The sequence below is a fragment of the Hippocampus comes genome, unplaced genomic scaffold (genome assembly GCF_001891065.2).
Source record: "Hippocampus comes isolate QL1 unplaced genomic scaffold, H_comes_QL1_v1.1 scaffold7, whole genome shotgun sequence".
NCBI lineage: Eukaryota > Metazoa > Chordata > Actinopteri > Syngnathiformes > Syngnathidae > Hippocampus > Hippocampus comes.
In genome coordinates this window covers 2640189-2653401 of record NW_017842060.1, presented here as the reverse complement: position 1 = coordinate 2653401, position 13213 = coordinate 2640189, and positions in this window count along the sequence as shown.

Genomic DNA, 13213 nt, shown 5'->3' with positions numbered 1-13213 from the left:
AGTTGTACACACAGCCAAAAGTGTGAAAAATAACTCCACGAAGCTGAAATTTTGCATAGGATGTCAAAAGGGGTCAAAGTTCAAAATGACCGCAAGCGGGACATTTTTGAACATTATAGTGGGTATATATGACATCGTGACAAATTTTGCCACTGCTTCAAGTATAAATCCAAAAAATGGCACATTGACGGCCATTATAAATTCCAATTTTCAATAGACTCTAAACCCGGTGTTTTATCTTATTCAAAAATGACTTAGTTATCACATCGTAGCCCAATCTGGGACAAATACGTTTTATGTTGCATTATTTTGAAATGGCCATTGCAGAAAAAAGCAGGCATGAAGAAAAATTCTGTTTCTGCGGTTTGGTGACATATTCAAGGCTCTATTTATGTCATATGCAAGATTTGGACTGGTTGTTTTTTTTTATTGACATATGCAGCATAGTTAGTGTGTGATTGACACACTCCTGCTGCTGTGGCCCATAGAGGGCGCCAAATATAAATAAATAAAAATATATATGTATGAATGTCTTGGCAGGATGCCACTGAACATTTTGAAAGTTGAAAGTGAAAAAAAATTCAAAAGTGAAAAAAGTTGTCACACCTCAAAGTGCAACCAAATTTGGGACAAATACTTTAAACGCAACAATCTGTATTACTGCATAAGGGTTAAGAAACGACATAACCGAGATGGTCACGAATTGTGATGAAAATTATTTTCAGCACAAAATGTTCATTTTGACTGACAGTGCCAGAGAAGTGTTCACTATGGTTTGCCTCACCACTGATCACAGTGCGTCTCATACGTGAGCGTGGCGAGAGGCTTTTTTTCTGAATAATAGAAAGCTTTTTCCTTGCCTCCACCACCAGCATGCCGACGTACGTTTGGCGCGTGGAGAACGACGGCCGGCCGGCGGCGACATCCCGGCTCAGCTCAGTATTGACTGATCAAAGTGGCGGAGTGTGACTGCGGGAACTGGACTCAAGAAAAAGCAGCCCGACTGCACTGTCTGTTCTCATTTTGTGCGTTGAACCCAGGGGGAGATTCTCATACGCCGCTCTTGGACTCGTATCAGAACTCCGGCATTAGAAAGGAGAATAATGCTCACTTGGAGTTGTGGAACATAAACATACACGCAGTATATAAGTTAAAAAAAAACAAAAAAACAAACAATGAATTCATTTACACACCAAAAATATTTTTGAAAGCTGCATCTTGAATTTGAATTTTTAAATATTTAAAAATATATACTTTACATGTCTCCATGTACTGATAAAAATAACATTCTCTCATTTTTTGAAAATATTTCAAACACATTGTTACTTCTCAATTTACGGAAACATTGTTTTAGTATTTTTACTGTACACGAAAACCACATCAATGTGAATAAAATAGAAACGAAAATAAATCCAAATGAAAAGTCTGAAAAAAACTATTCTGGGGATGAATTGTGAACGTTGAGGTGGTGCACGGTGATAGCGGCGCGCATTGTACTTCAACTGCACTCTCTGAATGGCCTCCAAGGCTATCCTCCGTCAAAGAGACTGTTGCTACGAACCACCGTTGCTATGGAGGAGGAGGGGGGGGGGGCTCACGTTCACTCAGACACGGACCACCGAAGGGGGGAGCCCTTTCTCCCTTCATTGCCAACCTGATGCGGGCGGCTTGGAAGGAAAAAAAAATCTTGAAAGTGTGGAGAAAATGGGTCAGAGTAGCACAAGTGGGTGCTGTTTTTTTTTTTTTTTTTGTAGGATGTGTCACTATTATCGCCGCTGCCCACAGATGGCTGCAACGAGGCTGTATTTGAAGGCAGATGACATCATACTGTCCATCAATTGCAGAGAGAAAAAAAAGATGGATGTCACACTCTATTTCAAATGACCCTCAAATGTCGCCTTATTTTCAGGATTTTGTTTTTAAAAGGTTGCCCTAATTTGAAATGTCCTTCAAATGCAGCCAGAAAAGTGTCAGGCATGATCTTTTCATGTTTGTTGTTCAACTCGGAGTACTATCCAGACATTTTGCATCGACACCAGGCGAGCGTGTTTCATTCCAGCATAGCGATGAGCCCCTGCTAGCCGACCCAACTTTGCCTTTGTGATCAAGTGTGCAGCAGAAGCCAACCTGCCCTGGGCGCCTTTGTCCACGCGTCCATTTGTCTCTCTGCATTTCTGCTCGGGTTTTTTTTCCCTTTTTTTCTTTTCTTACCGGGTCATCACACGGTCGCCACTTCCTGCTCCTTCTTCTTCTCCATTTGTCCCCCCCCCTCCCTTATCCCCCCCCCCTTCCCCAATAATACCAAGGGGAGGTTTGTATTCCGGGACCTGACAAAAGCGGCCCCACACGACTATCGGTGGAGATAAATCAGCCCCTCGTCAGGGACTTAAAGTTCACGGCGAATACACCGTCATGTGTGTTTTTTGTGTTTGTGTGTGTTGGTGTTTGTGGAGGGGGGGGGGGGTGGGATCCCGGCATCTACAGGGAGGCTCGTTTAATTATTGTACACACGACTCGTCTCATATTACCTCATAATTGCTTTTCTCTGGCGCTGTGCGACGAGGAAATGGAGTTCGGGATCGATGGTTTTGCCACATATTTCATCACTGGGGGGGGGAAGAAAAACAAAACATCAATAAACGGCAAACATTTTCACGGTCGGCGATAGCATCGCCGGTCCTTAAAGGCTTTAAACACTATCAGAGAACAAAATGTGCCTCTCGTTCGGGGGGACGCGCGCGATTCGTTTTGTCGCCGGAGAGACGCGAGGGTTTGAATTACGTGTGACAAATGGTGGATTTTTGGATCCTTTTTCGTAATAATTAGTGGAAGCTGCTCCAAAGGGGGCGCTAGAGTGCCACCTTGTTGCTCAGTTGAATCGACTTGAATAAAAAGGAGAATTAAAAAAAAAAATCAAAATATACATACAGTATATTTGGACGAGCAGATATTGACAAATAAAATGGTTTAACCCTTTCAGGGACAGCGGTTACTAAAGTGGATAGCTGATCATTTGATCAGGTTACGGGGCATATGAAAGGCTTCATTTCTGACCATTTTGTGACACGCTTCCACTTTGGCGCGCAAAACTTTTAACCCGGCAACTCGTATTAAAAGTTTGAAATGTGCAGTAACTCCTCTTCAACGCAACAGATCGGGCCAAGGTGGGGCCTTCCATTCCTAAATGCATTTCCCCACCTAAGAGCCGTCATCACTTCCGTCTTTTCGCCGATTGATTGGCGGAACGGCTTTTAAGAGCGGATGTGCGTTGACATTTTATCGTACTTCTGCAATTTGAATGCAAAGTTTTGTCATGCCGGTTTGCTATGACTGCTCTCGTTTTTGACTCACTGCCCCTGCCTGCATAAGACAAGCGTGCGTGCGTGCGTCCGTGTTGGAACCTTCTTCCCATCACGACTGATCTCGCGTGAGGTCAAAACATTTGAAATGACAGTTTGACCAAAGGAAGACCCGCCCAGCTGGAATCCCATTTTCTCATTTGCACTTGAACAAAACGCATGTCTTTCCCTAATACAAGCGCAGGGTGCGAGGGAAACGCTGTGGGACGAGGGTGGGGGTGGGGGGGGGGGGGTATACCGGACAAAAGCCAGGCCATTGGCACTGGTACTCTTTTCAAGAGACGGAGGCGCACCGCTCTCTATTAAGGGGGTGTCGCTGAAGGGGTCCGTTCCCACCGCCAAACGCTGGACAGATGGGACGGGAGAGGCCCAGAGTACTTCTATTGTCCTCCAGCGCTGGTTTTTATTTTATTTTTTTTTATGTATTGTAAAATTATTTCCATCCATCCACCATTCTATTAATTTCTTCAAACTTTTCTGCGAAGGACAGATGGGACGGGAGAGGCCCAGAGTACTTCTACTGTCCTCCAGCGCTGGTTTTTATTTATTTATTTTTTATGTATTGTCAAATTATTTCCATCCATCCATCATTCTATGAATTTCTTCGAACTTTTCTGCGAACTTTTCAGGCCGTTTTTTTTTTTTTGTGTGTTTTTTTCTCGCGGAGGCTTTTCACGATGCTCGTCACATTTTGATGATGTGCATCGTCAACATTCGACTGCGTAGGTGGAAAAAGCGTTGCCATTTCGAGTTGCCCATCTATCGTGGGTGTTCTTGCGTACCGTTGGGGCTCATTTGGCCAAATTCCCTCGTCGGATTTGGTTGTAGCATATGCGACCTGGAATATGCCCTAAAACGGTTGAATCGAAACCAAAATGGCCGACTTCCTGTTTAATTTTGGGCATGGGTCCTTGAGACTTTTTCCATGTCCGCCCGCATTTGATGCCAATTTTGGAATGGAGTGACACGGCCTAGTTTTTTTTTCCAAACTTCCCAGGCTCCATTTACATAAAACCACCTAAAAAAAATCTCCTTGAAACTAAAATAACTGACCTACTGTTAAATTTCGTTGTGATGAGAGAAGTCCACCAAATTTGATGGCGATCTGTGAAACTGTGTGAGGTGGTAGTTTTTCCAAACTTTTCATCTTCATGAAATCCAACATAAAATGTCTACTTCAAATCGAAATGGCTGACTTCCTGTTCAGTTTCGGGCACGGGTCTTTGAGATTCTTTTGTGCGTCCTGTTACGATCAACGTGTCCACCAAATTCGGTGTTTGTCGGTGAAACTGGTGGCGGGTGCCATTTTTCATGGAATTTTACTCAAAATTTGCCGGTCCGGTTCGATCCAAAATGGCCAACTTGGTGTTTAGTTTTGATCACAGCTGTTTTTGTTGTAATGACAAACATGGCCACCAAATTTAATGCTGATTGGTGAAACTGGATCCCCGCGGCTAATTTTTCCAAACTTTTCAAGGACTCTGAAATGACTGATTTGAACAAAAAAAACAGATGCCAAGTGAAAACATGGTGCTACGTGTCAATGACACCCCGCGGGGGAGTTGCTATGATATGCTGCGATGATTCAACCACTGCCCTAAGTCGTACCGTGACATACAATGCAAATGAAATCATGTCAATGACGTGGAAAAGTCGCGGGTGGAAAAACGCCATCTTGACGCATAATTAGGTGACAAAATATCCCGACAACACACACAGGGACGGGAAAAGTGGTGAAATTAGACCAACGCCCCCGACGCGTCAGTGCTTTTTAGCATATTTTTTGCACATTTTAAGGAAATGTGGGTCACGGCCGCGTTCTGCGTAAAATGTTTGCATGAATTGCCGATTAGCAGCTTTTGGAGCTCGTCCCTAAAGACGCTGCTTCATTTTATTCAGTCTTCTTGGATTTTTGTTGATTTCACACACGGCCTGGTGAGGTAAAACAAAAATGAAATGAAAACTGCTCATCTTGAAGCCAGTTGAATGATGTCACGGAGACGAAGCCGGCATGGATTTGCAGAGCGTTATTGTCACCAAGTGGCCTTTTATATCTCATGCTGGTTACAGTCTACTTCCACCAGGGGCCAAGTAGGGCAAAGTATTCACGGGAGTAAAAAAAAAAGAATCTGACAATTTGTTTTATTGCCGCCTGAGATGACGTCTCACAAGATTTGCTGCCGCAAATATGCCAGGAAAACACGACATAAATCACTTCAACATAGTTCCTTGGCACCTAAATACCACAAGATGGCGCCCCCGCAACAGAAAATACTCGAAAAAGATGCGCAAATAAGTAAATCCTGAATATGTGAGGGAACACTCCCAAGTCGAGAATACGACTCGGCTGTAATAAATAATCCTCGATGCCCGATGGAGGTTGTGACATAGCAATGAACTTGTCATCATCACGCATGGCGGATGGATGAGCGGCAACGAGCGTCCTGCCTTCGTGTCCCCCCGCCCTGCCTCCCTTAATGGCGGCCATCTTCCCTGGACCGGCTCCATTAATTCAGGCTGGAGGAGGGTGACATTGTGTCCGTAATGGCCGCTTTTATGTCCGACAATAAAAGGTTCAATGCGCCCCCCCCCTTTTTTTTTTTTTAAAGGGACGTTGTTTTCAGTCAAAGTCACACAACCTCCCAAAGAGCCAATATGTGATTCATCGCACAGACATGCACCCATTTGTATAAAAGCTGATAACCAAGCGTCTTCTCTATTGCGATTACACATCGTAGAATAGTTAGTTGTCCTAATCCGGCAGGTTGTCGCAAATGCAGATATCGAAACGTCATTCAAACCCTTTTTTTTTTTTTTTTTTTTTTTTTTTTTTGTGGGTGTGAGTGCTGTACCTTTTCATCGGTTAACCAGCATCCTCGTTTTGAATTTCCTTTCCTTTCCCTATTTTGGCCCAGCAAGACCAACTCATGCAATTTCAATTTGCCGCTGTCTGGCGAGCACCGCGCGCGGCTTCAATAACGGCAACCTGGCCACCGGGACGTCATTAGGATGCACCTCCATCACGCGAGCCGAGGGCCACCGGAGAGAAGGCCCGGAGAGGGACCAATCAATTCCGGCGCAGATGGAACGATTTGACTTTGGCGGCAGGCGTCGTCAGTCCGATGTCGGGCCGAGGCGTGGCGGGAGGCTGAGGGCGGAGATTAGGCATTCTGGGAAGGACGCTTATCGCACGCTCATCTATTTGGGAATCCCGAGAGATTGAATTTGAAGTCGGCGTGCGCGTTATGAAGGGTGGTGGTTGCGCACACGCACAGTGACTACATACAAAGACACAAGAGGGACACGGAGGCCCTCATATTAAAATGGACAGAAAAAAAGGCGCACACACATAAGGCCACAGAGGCAGGTTGCCGGAGCCTATCCCAGCTGTCTTTGGGCAGTAGGCGGGGGACACCCTGAACCGGTCGCCTGCCAATCGCAGGGCACATACAGACGTAAAGACCATCCGCGCTCACACTCACGCCTCGGGACAAATTTGAGTGTTCATGCATGTTTTTGGAATGTGGGAGGAAACCGGAGTACCCGGAGAAAACCCACGCAGGCCCGGGGGAGAACATGCAAACTCCACACAGGGAGGCCGGCAATTCAATTGTGGTGGGTGAAGAAATTACAGCAAGTGTGAACGCTGAGCTCATCTCAGAGTTGTTGGGAACGTATCGATGCCGACTGGCGATTTCTAGATAAATCTAGCGTCTGTTTTAGCAGCACTTTGACTGAGGAGTGTGACTTCCCATCATGTCCCCGCCTCCTTTCTCTCTGTTAGCAGCTGAGCTCATCTCAGAGTTGTTGGGAACGTATCGACGCCGACTGGCGATTTCTAGATAAATCTCGCGTCTGTCTTAGCAGCACTTTGACTGAGGAATGTGACTTCCCGTCATGTGCCCGCCTCCTTTCTCTCTGTTAGCCAATCAGTTCCTGTCGCCGCTTCGACACGAGGCTGCAAAATTGATATTTGGACTCGACTCATAACAGTGCAGCTCTTATCGCCTCTTTCACGGGTAATATTCAGATTTTTGCCTTCACTTATATTCTCACAAAAATTTTGTAATTGTGAATATTATAGTTACGTTTTTTGTTTTTTTTTGGAGTGGGGGGGGGGGGGGGGGTATTTCGCCGTCATTACAAATGCGGGATACTGTGGCCACAATTTTCGGAACTGGAGTGGAATTCCGTTCCGTTTGTTCCCCTGCATTCATTGAAAGCTCTGAAAATTCCGAATTTTCCAGAATGCATCATTTGTGCCTTTGCGAGTTGTTCTCGCCCGACGTGCTGCATTTTTTTGTGACGCTTTAACTGCATGTTTCAACGCGGAAGAATCACAGAGTAAGGCAGCCAGCACATTCTTTCCAAAAAGAAAAGAAATAATTAGCAGCCAAGACGAGGGCTCCGTTTGACAGCTCTACGAGGCTAATTCAGGACCCCCTGCAGGCGGAACGCTTTGGATTTAGGGGGCCAATGAGAGCAAAATAAATCATACAGTCGCGTAAACAAAGCCTGCTGCGCAGCATCAGAATTCACTTGGAAAAAAGTTGGATTTTCTTTGGAATAAACTTCGCAGACGGTGCTAAAAACATTTTTTCATTGGATCATACGGGGGATATAAAAAGTCTACACACCCCTGTATAAATGTTTTTTTTTGCAAGCATTTTTTGGACTAGTGTGATTTCTCGTCTGAAAAATACAGCACAAGGTTTGATGATGTTGCCTTCCGAAGTCCAGCTGCCCCAAAAATAAAAGAACAAAGGTTCTAACTAGCAAGTAAAACAGTTGCCTAAAAGAAAATGTGCATCTTTTCCCAGATGTGAAACAGGTGTTATAATATTGTTTGGGATTTTCTTATTAGAGTTAGATGTCAGTTCGTTTTTACTTTTTTTTTTCAGTTACTTTTGAGTTTTTGTTCATTTTTATTTATTGATTGAATTTCTTCGTAATAATTTAGTTTTTATTAGTTTTAGTATTACTTTTAGTTATATATTTTTTAAATATATGGAGTATTTGCCGAGTGCAAGATAAAAAACGGTCAAAGTATTGTGTAAAGCTCTTATATGATATAAATTGACAAAGACAAAAACGAAGGACATTTTCATTGTATTTATATTTTTTTATATAAAGTAAAATGAACTTTTAGTTGTTTTTCTTTAAAAAAAAATCATTGTCATTTTTGTTTTATTCTGTAAAGAAAAATATATTTTTTTCCGTTTTTTTTTTTTGTTTCGGCCATTTCAATATTTTTTTGTTCACCTCAATAACCTTGATGTGAAATAAAATCTCATGCAGTATGCATAAAACATTTTTGGAGAAAGTCGCTTACGTCTTTTTCAAAAAGCGAACAAACAAAAATGCAAGCTAACTAAACAACGAAGAAACTAGAGAGCAAAGTCTTTGAACTACCGGTGGGGTTTTTTTCGCCTTGGGCTTTTTGCACCCCAAAATCATCTTTTTATGGCGAACAAGACGGGGCGATGCAATCTTTTGTGGCCCGTTGCCGTATGAAAGAAAAGGGGCGCAACGAACAATCTGTCATTGTTTGGCCGTGCCGCTAGATTGCTTGTCTACGTTTTATGCGTGACCATAAAACAAAAGACGTGCACGGTGTGGAGAAGCGCGCGCCTTCTATTGTCAATATACCGCTCGGCATCACGATCAATAAAAAGCGGGTTCCGATTGAACGAGTGTCCCGAGAACCCCCCGCGCTGGCAGCGTCGTCCCTCATTACGCTCGGCCTCTCCGGCGTGCAAATGTCACATTCCCCGCAAGGTCTTAATTAGCATCCTCAATCACGAGCACGCAACGCTTTGGGCATTTAATTGCGGTGCCGAGTCGCTTCAACGATACATTGGAAGTAGCTGTGCGGGGTTACGGGATTGTGCCAGCCAGACTGAAACGCGGTGGTGGGCAAAATGTGGCCGGCGGTGTTTCAAGGCATTTATTTACACACCGTCATATTTGTTGAGCTCTTTTTTTTTTCCCCCAAAATATTTTGCCAGAAAATTACAGCTGACCAATTACGCCACAATTGCTGGGTAGAAATTTGTGAAGTTGTCATAGTGAACGCCGAACTCATTCAGTGCCGAAATGTAAAAATACATTTGCAAAAACCCTACCATTTAGTGCCAAGACGTAAAAAGACATTTTTGGTGGGTTTTTTTTTCTTAAAAAACAAAAATGAATAAAATAATAAAGGGCTTCGTGCAACTCCTTGGTATCAAGGCAGTGGGGGAATGTGTGATGTGCGAAAGCAGTGTGGTAGTGAGAATATGGATAAAATTATTCTTGTGTCTTTAGTACTTTTTCGAACATTTTTTTTCCCCGCCCTGCACGCATTCTCCTTCGTACGTTCTTGTACTGACCGTCATAAGTTGTACCTAATGATCTGTCCAGTGAGTGCAGATGATGGACAGCGGCAGCCGCGTCCTGTCATCAGTCAGCCCGTTTTGCGACTTTCATCACAGTCAGCCATTCACTCGTACACTTCGCCAAATCGGAGGCCTGAAATATTGCCGTTTTTTTGAGGCAGGAATTCATTCCGTTTGAGTCATTTGTTGCATTCCGGGACGTCGGCTGACTATAAATGTCACATTTGCAGGGATTGACGTGTGCTATACGCTAATTTAGATGCTTTTATGCTGCACTTTACATATTAGACACCAGTAAAAAATTTTCCCTCCTTTTACAAGCAGCTGAAGATAACGGCGGCAAGGGAGGAAAGAAACAAATCACTTCCATTTGGAAAAAAACAACCCAACGGCTCTCGTGGCTTATCTGGAGACGCATTAAGACGAGGACGGAATGATAACAGAGGTTGCTTTTAAGACAAGTGAGCGAGTGAGTGAGTGGGTGGGCTGACGACAGGCAGATGGGCTTTATTGTTTCATGATTTGATTTCCAATAATTCGGAGGTATCGCATATTCCACGGCTGACGAGCTCTTGAGCACGTTTCACAGTGTGGGGTGGTTGGGGGGGGGGGGGATAATGACAGCCAACTTTATGTGGTGTGAAATTAAATGTAACTAATAGCTGAGTGTATAGACATAAAAGTGAGTCACCGCCGATTCGTGACTCACAATTTGCAAAACGCACCTACAAGATGCCTTGACTTCTTTCTTTTGAATCATCCCGTGGTCGCACTCAAAACACACGCACAAAAAAAAAATCTGATCTCAAATCATCTTTTCCTATTGAAATGAGTGGAAATGCTTTTAATCTGTTCCGGCGACAAATGTTTTTCAATAGTCATAAAAACGGCACTCTTCAGTATTAGGTTTTATGAAAATATACAGTAACAACAAATTTAAATAGAAAGATGCTGCATCATGCGAATCCAAAGGGCATCCTGCAGCTCGCTCGGGTGTGTGCACCGTGCTACCGGGGGCAGGATAATGTATATTTACGACACACAGATTCAGTGATGAAACGCAGAAGAAGAGTGTCTCACCTAAGATGCAATAACATTTGTTGTTTTCACAGAGGATAAAGAATACATGCCTGTATTTTTCAAAGTTTGTTTTGAAATTTTGACTTTGCCCAACTTTTTAACATATGCAATATTTTAAGAGTCAGAGGGCAACCATAACGCACTTTTCATGTCGGTGCTTGGTCCCAAACTTCTACAAATAACCGGGCTTCATTGTAGATGCTGTGTATCACCAGCCGCTTGACTTTCTTTTTGATTCTTATTTTATACTTTGTGAAAGAGCATATATACCGTGTGGGGGGGATTATGCCGGGGCCCTTTAGATATTTGTTGTTCCCCCTGCTGTTCTGAGAGTCCTCGTTAGTTAGTTAGGAAGAAAAGTAATTAGATGGCTGCCTGTGAAGTGTAGCAAAGCGGCCCCGGCGGCAACTCTCATCCCCATCCCCCCTGCTCTCTCGCCGCTTTTCCAAATAGTTGACGAATGAGTGGAGGATGAATGTGGCTCGGATCTATGCGCATATACGGTACAGCCTTTTCAATTCTAAGAACAAATAAAACTTGGGATGAACTGTTTGAAATGCCTTCAAGACAAGGAAATCATAAAGTCTAATCATAATTAAAGGCCCCAGCAGCGACGAACGGGTCCCTCGCGCCACCCCTTTTAAAGGCAAAACCTCAAGGAACTGCAAAGACAAGAAAAAACTGAAAGAGAAGAAAAACAAAAACAAAACAAAAAGAAAATTCGCAATTGTTAAAACTGTTGCAGAACATCTGGCCAACATCTTTACAACTGCGACCTTAAACAAACCGTAATGGAAAAAAATAAAAATCAACATCTGCTATAGACGCAAACACTCGGTAGGTTAGGGGCTTTCGATGCTAATAATTGTTGCTTTAGTGATGCCTCAAACATCTCAACAGTCTTTTTCTTCTATAAAATATCAACAACAATGAAAATGTGCTTTTGATAGAAAATGTATTTACAATGAATCACCAGCGTAACAATTTTAGATTTGAGAAACTTTACAAACTATTTGCACGCTATTTAGTAGTAGTCATAGTATTTAGTAGCGTGTGTGTGTGCATGCGTGCCATGCATGTGGTGCGCCTGTGTGTGTGTGCGTGTGTGTGTGTGTGTGTGTGTGTGTGTGTGTGTGTGTGTGTGTGTACGTGCATTACCTCATCGCTTCTACTTCAAAATTTAAATAGTCTCAGTCATCTCGTTTTTGTGACAGTCTTTGTTAACACGAGAAACACTTTGATCACTCACAAGCTGCTTGTAACAGTCGCATTTCCGACAGTCCACCAGGTTTTAGGAGCTTACACATTTTTACAACACACGGTGAGATCCAATGCTGCCATCTGCTCGCCATAGTCGATGTTTTTTTTGTTTTTGTTTTTTAACTTTTCCTGCTAAATGAACAAATAAGAATTGGCCAAGACTTTATTTAAAAAAAAAAAAATAAAAAAAAACATAGCTGACGGCAATTGACGTCGGCGGAGTTCCTTGTTTGAATTCCCATTGAAGGCATTTCTTGTCAACGGCGCTAAAAGAGGTAACTCAGTGCTACAAACCAAAATGGACAACTTCCTGTTTAATTTTGGGCATGGACAGCCTGAGACTTTTTTGTGGGTATTGTTATGAGGAACATATCCACCAAATTTGATGTCACTCAGTGAATATATGAACGGGGGATAATTTTTCCAAACTTTAGAAGCCGTTTTCCTGCAATCCACCGCCAAAATGTTTTCTTCAAACTAAAACGGATAACTTCCTGTTCAATTTATGTCCAAAACATTTTTGGAGTGGCATAAAGGCAGGATGTCACTTCCTGTTCCGTCACCTTCCAAGGTGAGCAGATTCCATCAATAAGGCACTAACTGTTAACTTTGAGAGGGAAAACTTTTGCACATCCTCCTGAAACTCTTTTGCGTTCATTTAACCTCGGGCCTCTTAATCCTCAATCTCTGATGATGTCATCCTAAAGCAAATCAAACGTCACTCTCCGGGGGTCCCGTCTTCACTTTGGCATACGACCGCGGGGAGCCGCCGTCTTTGTTTTCTACCCTTCCAGAACACCTTGACATAAAAGCGCCATTCATCCCAATCTCTGCAGCTAATGACTGCTTTTCCAAAAGACAGCTAAAGCTTCCCCATCCATCACCAGACACCTCTTCAACACTACCGTGGCATCATTAGGACACTTTTTTTCAAAGTTTGTTGACTCACCCTTGTCAACGAGTTGGGGACATTGACACCCGGCTATTTTATTAGTTTTTTTGCTCAAAGGTCTACTTCGTACCGGTGGATAATATTCCACTCCAGTCCTGTAGGTGGCAGTAACCCGGTCAGTGAGATGTTTTCTGCAAGCAGATCGCATGTAGCATTAGCTCAAAGTGGTTGCTATCATGTGTTAT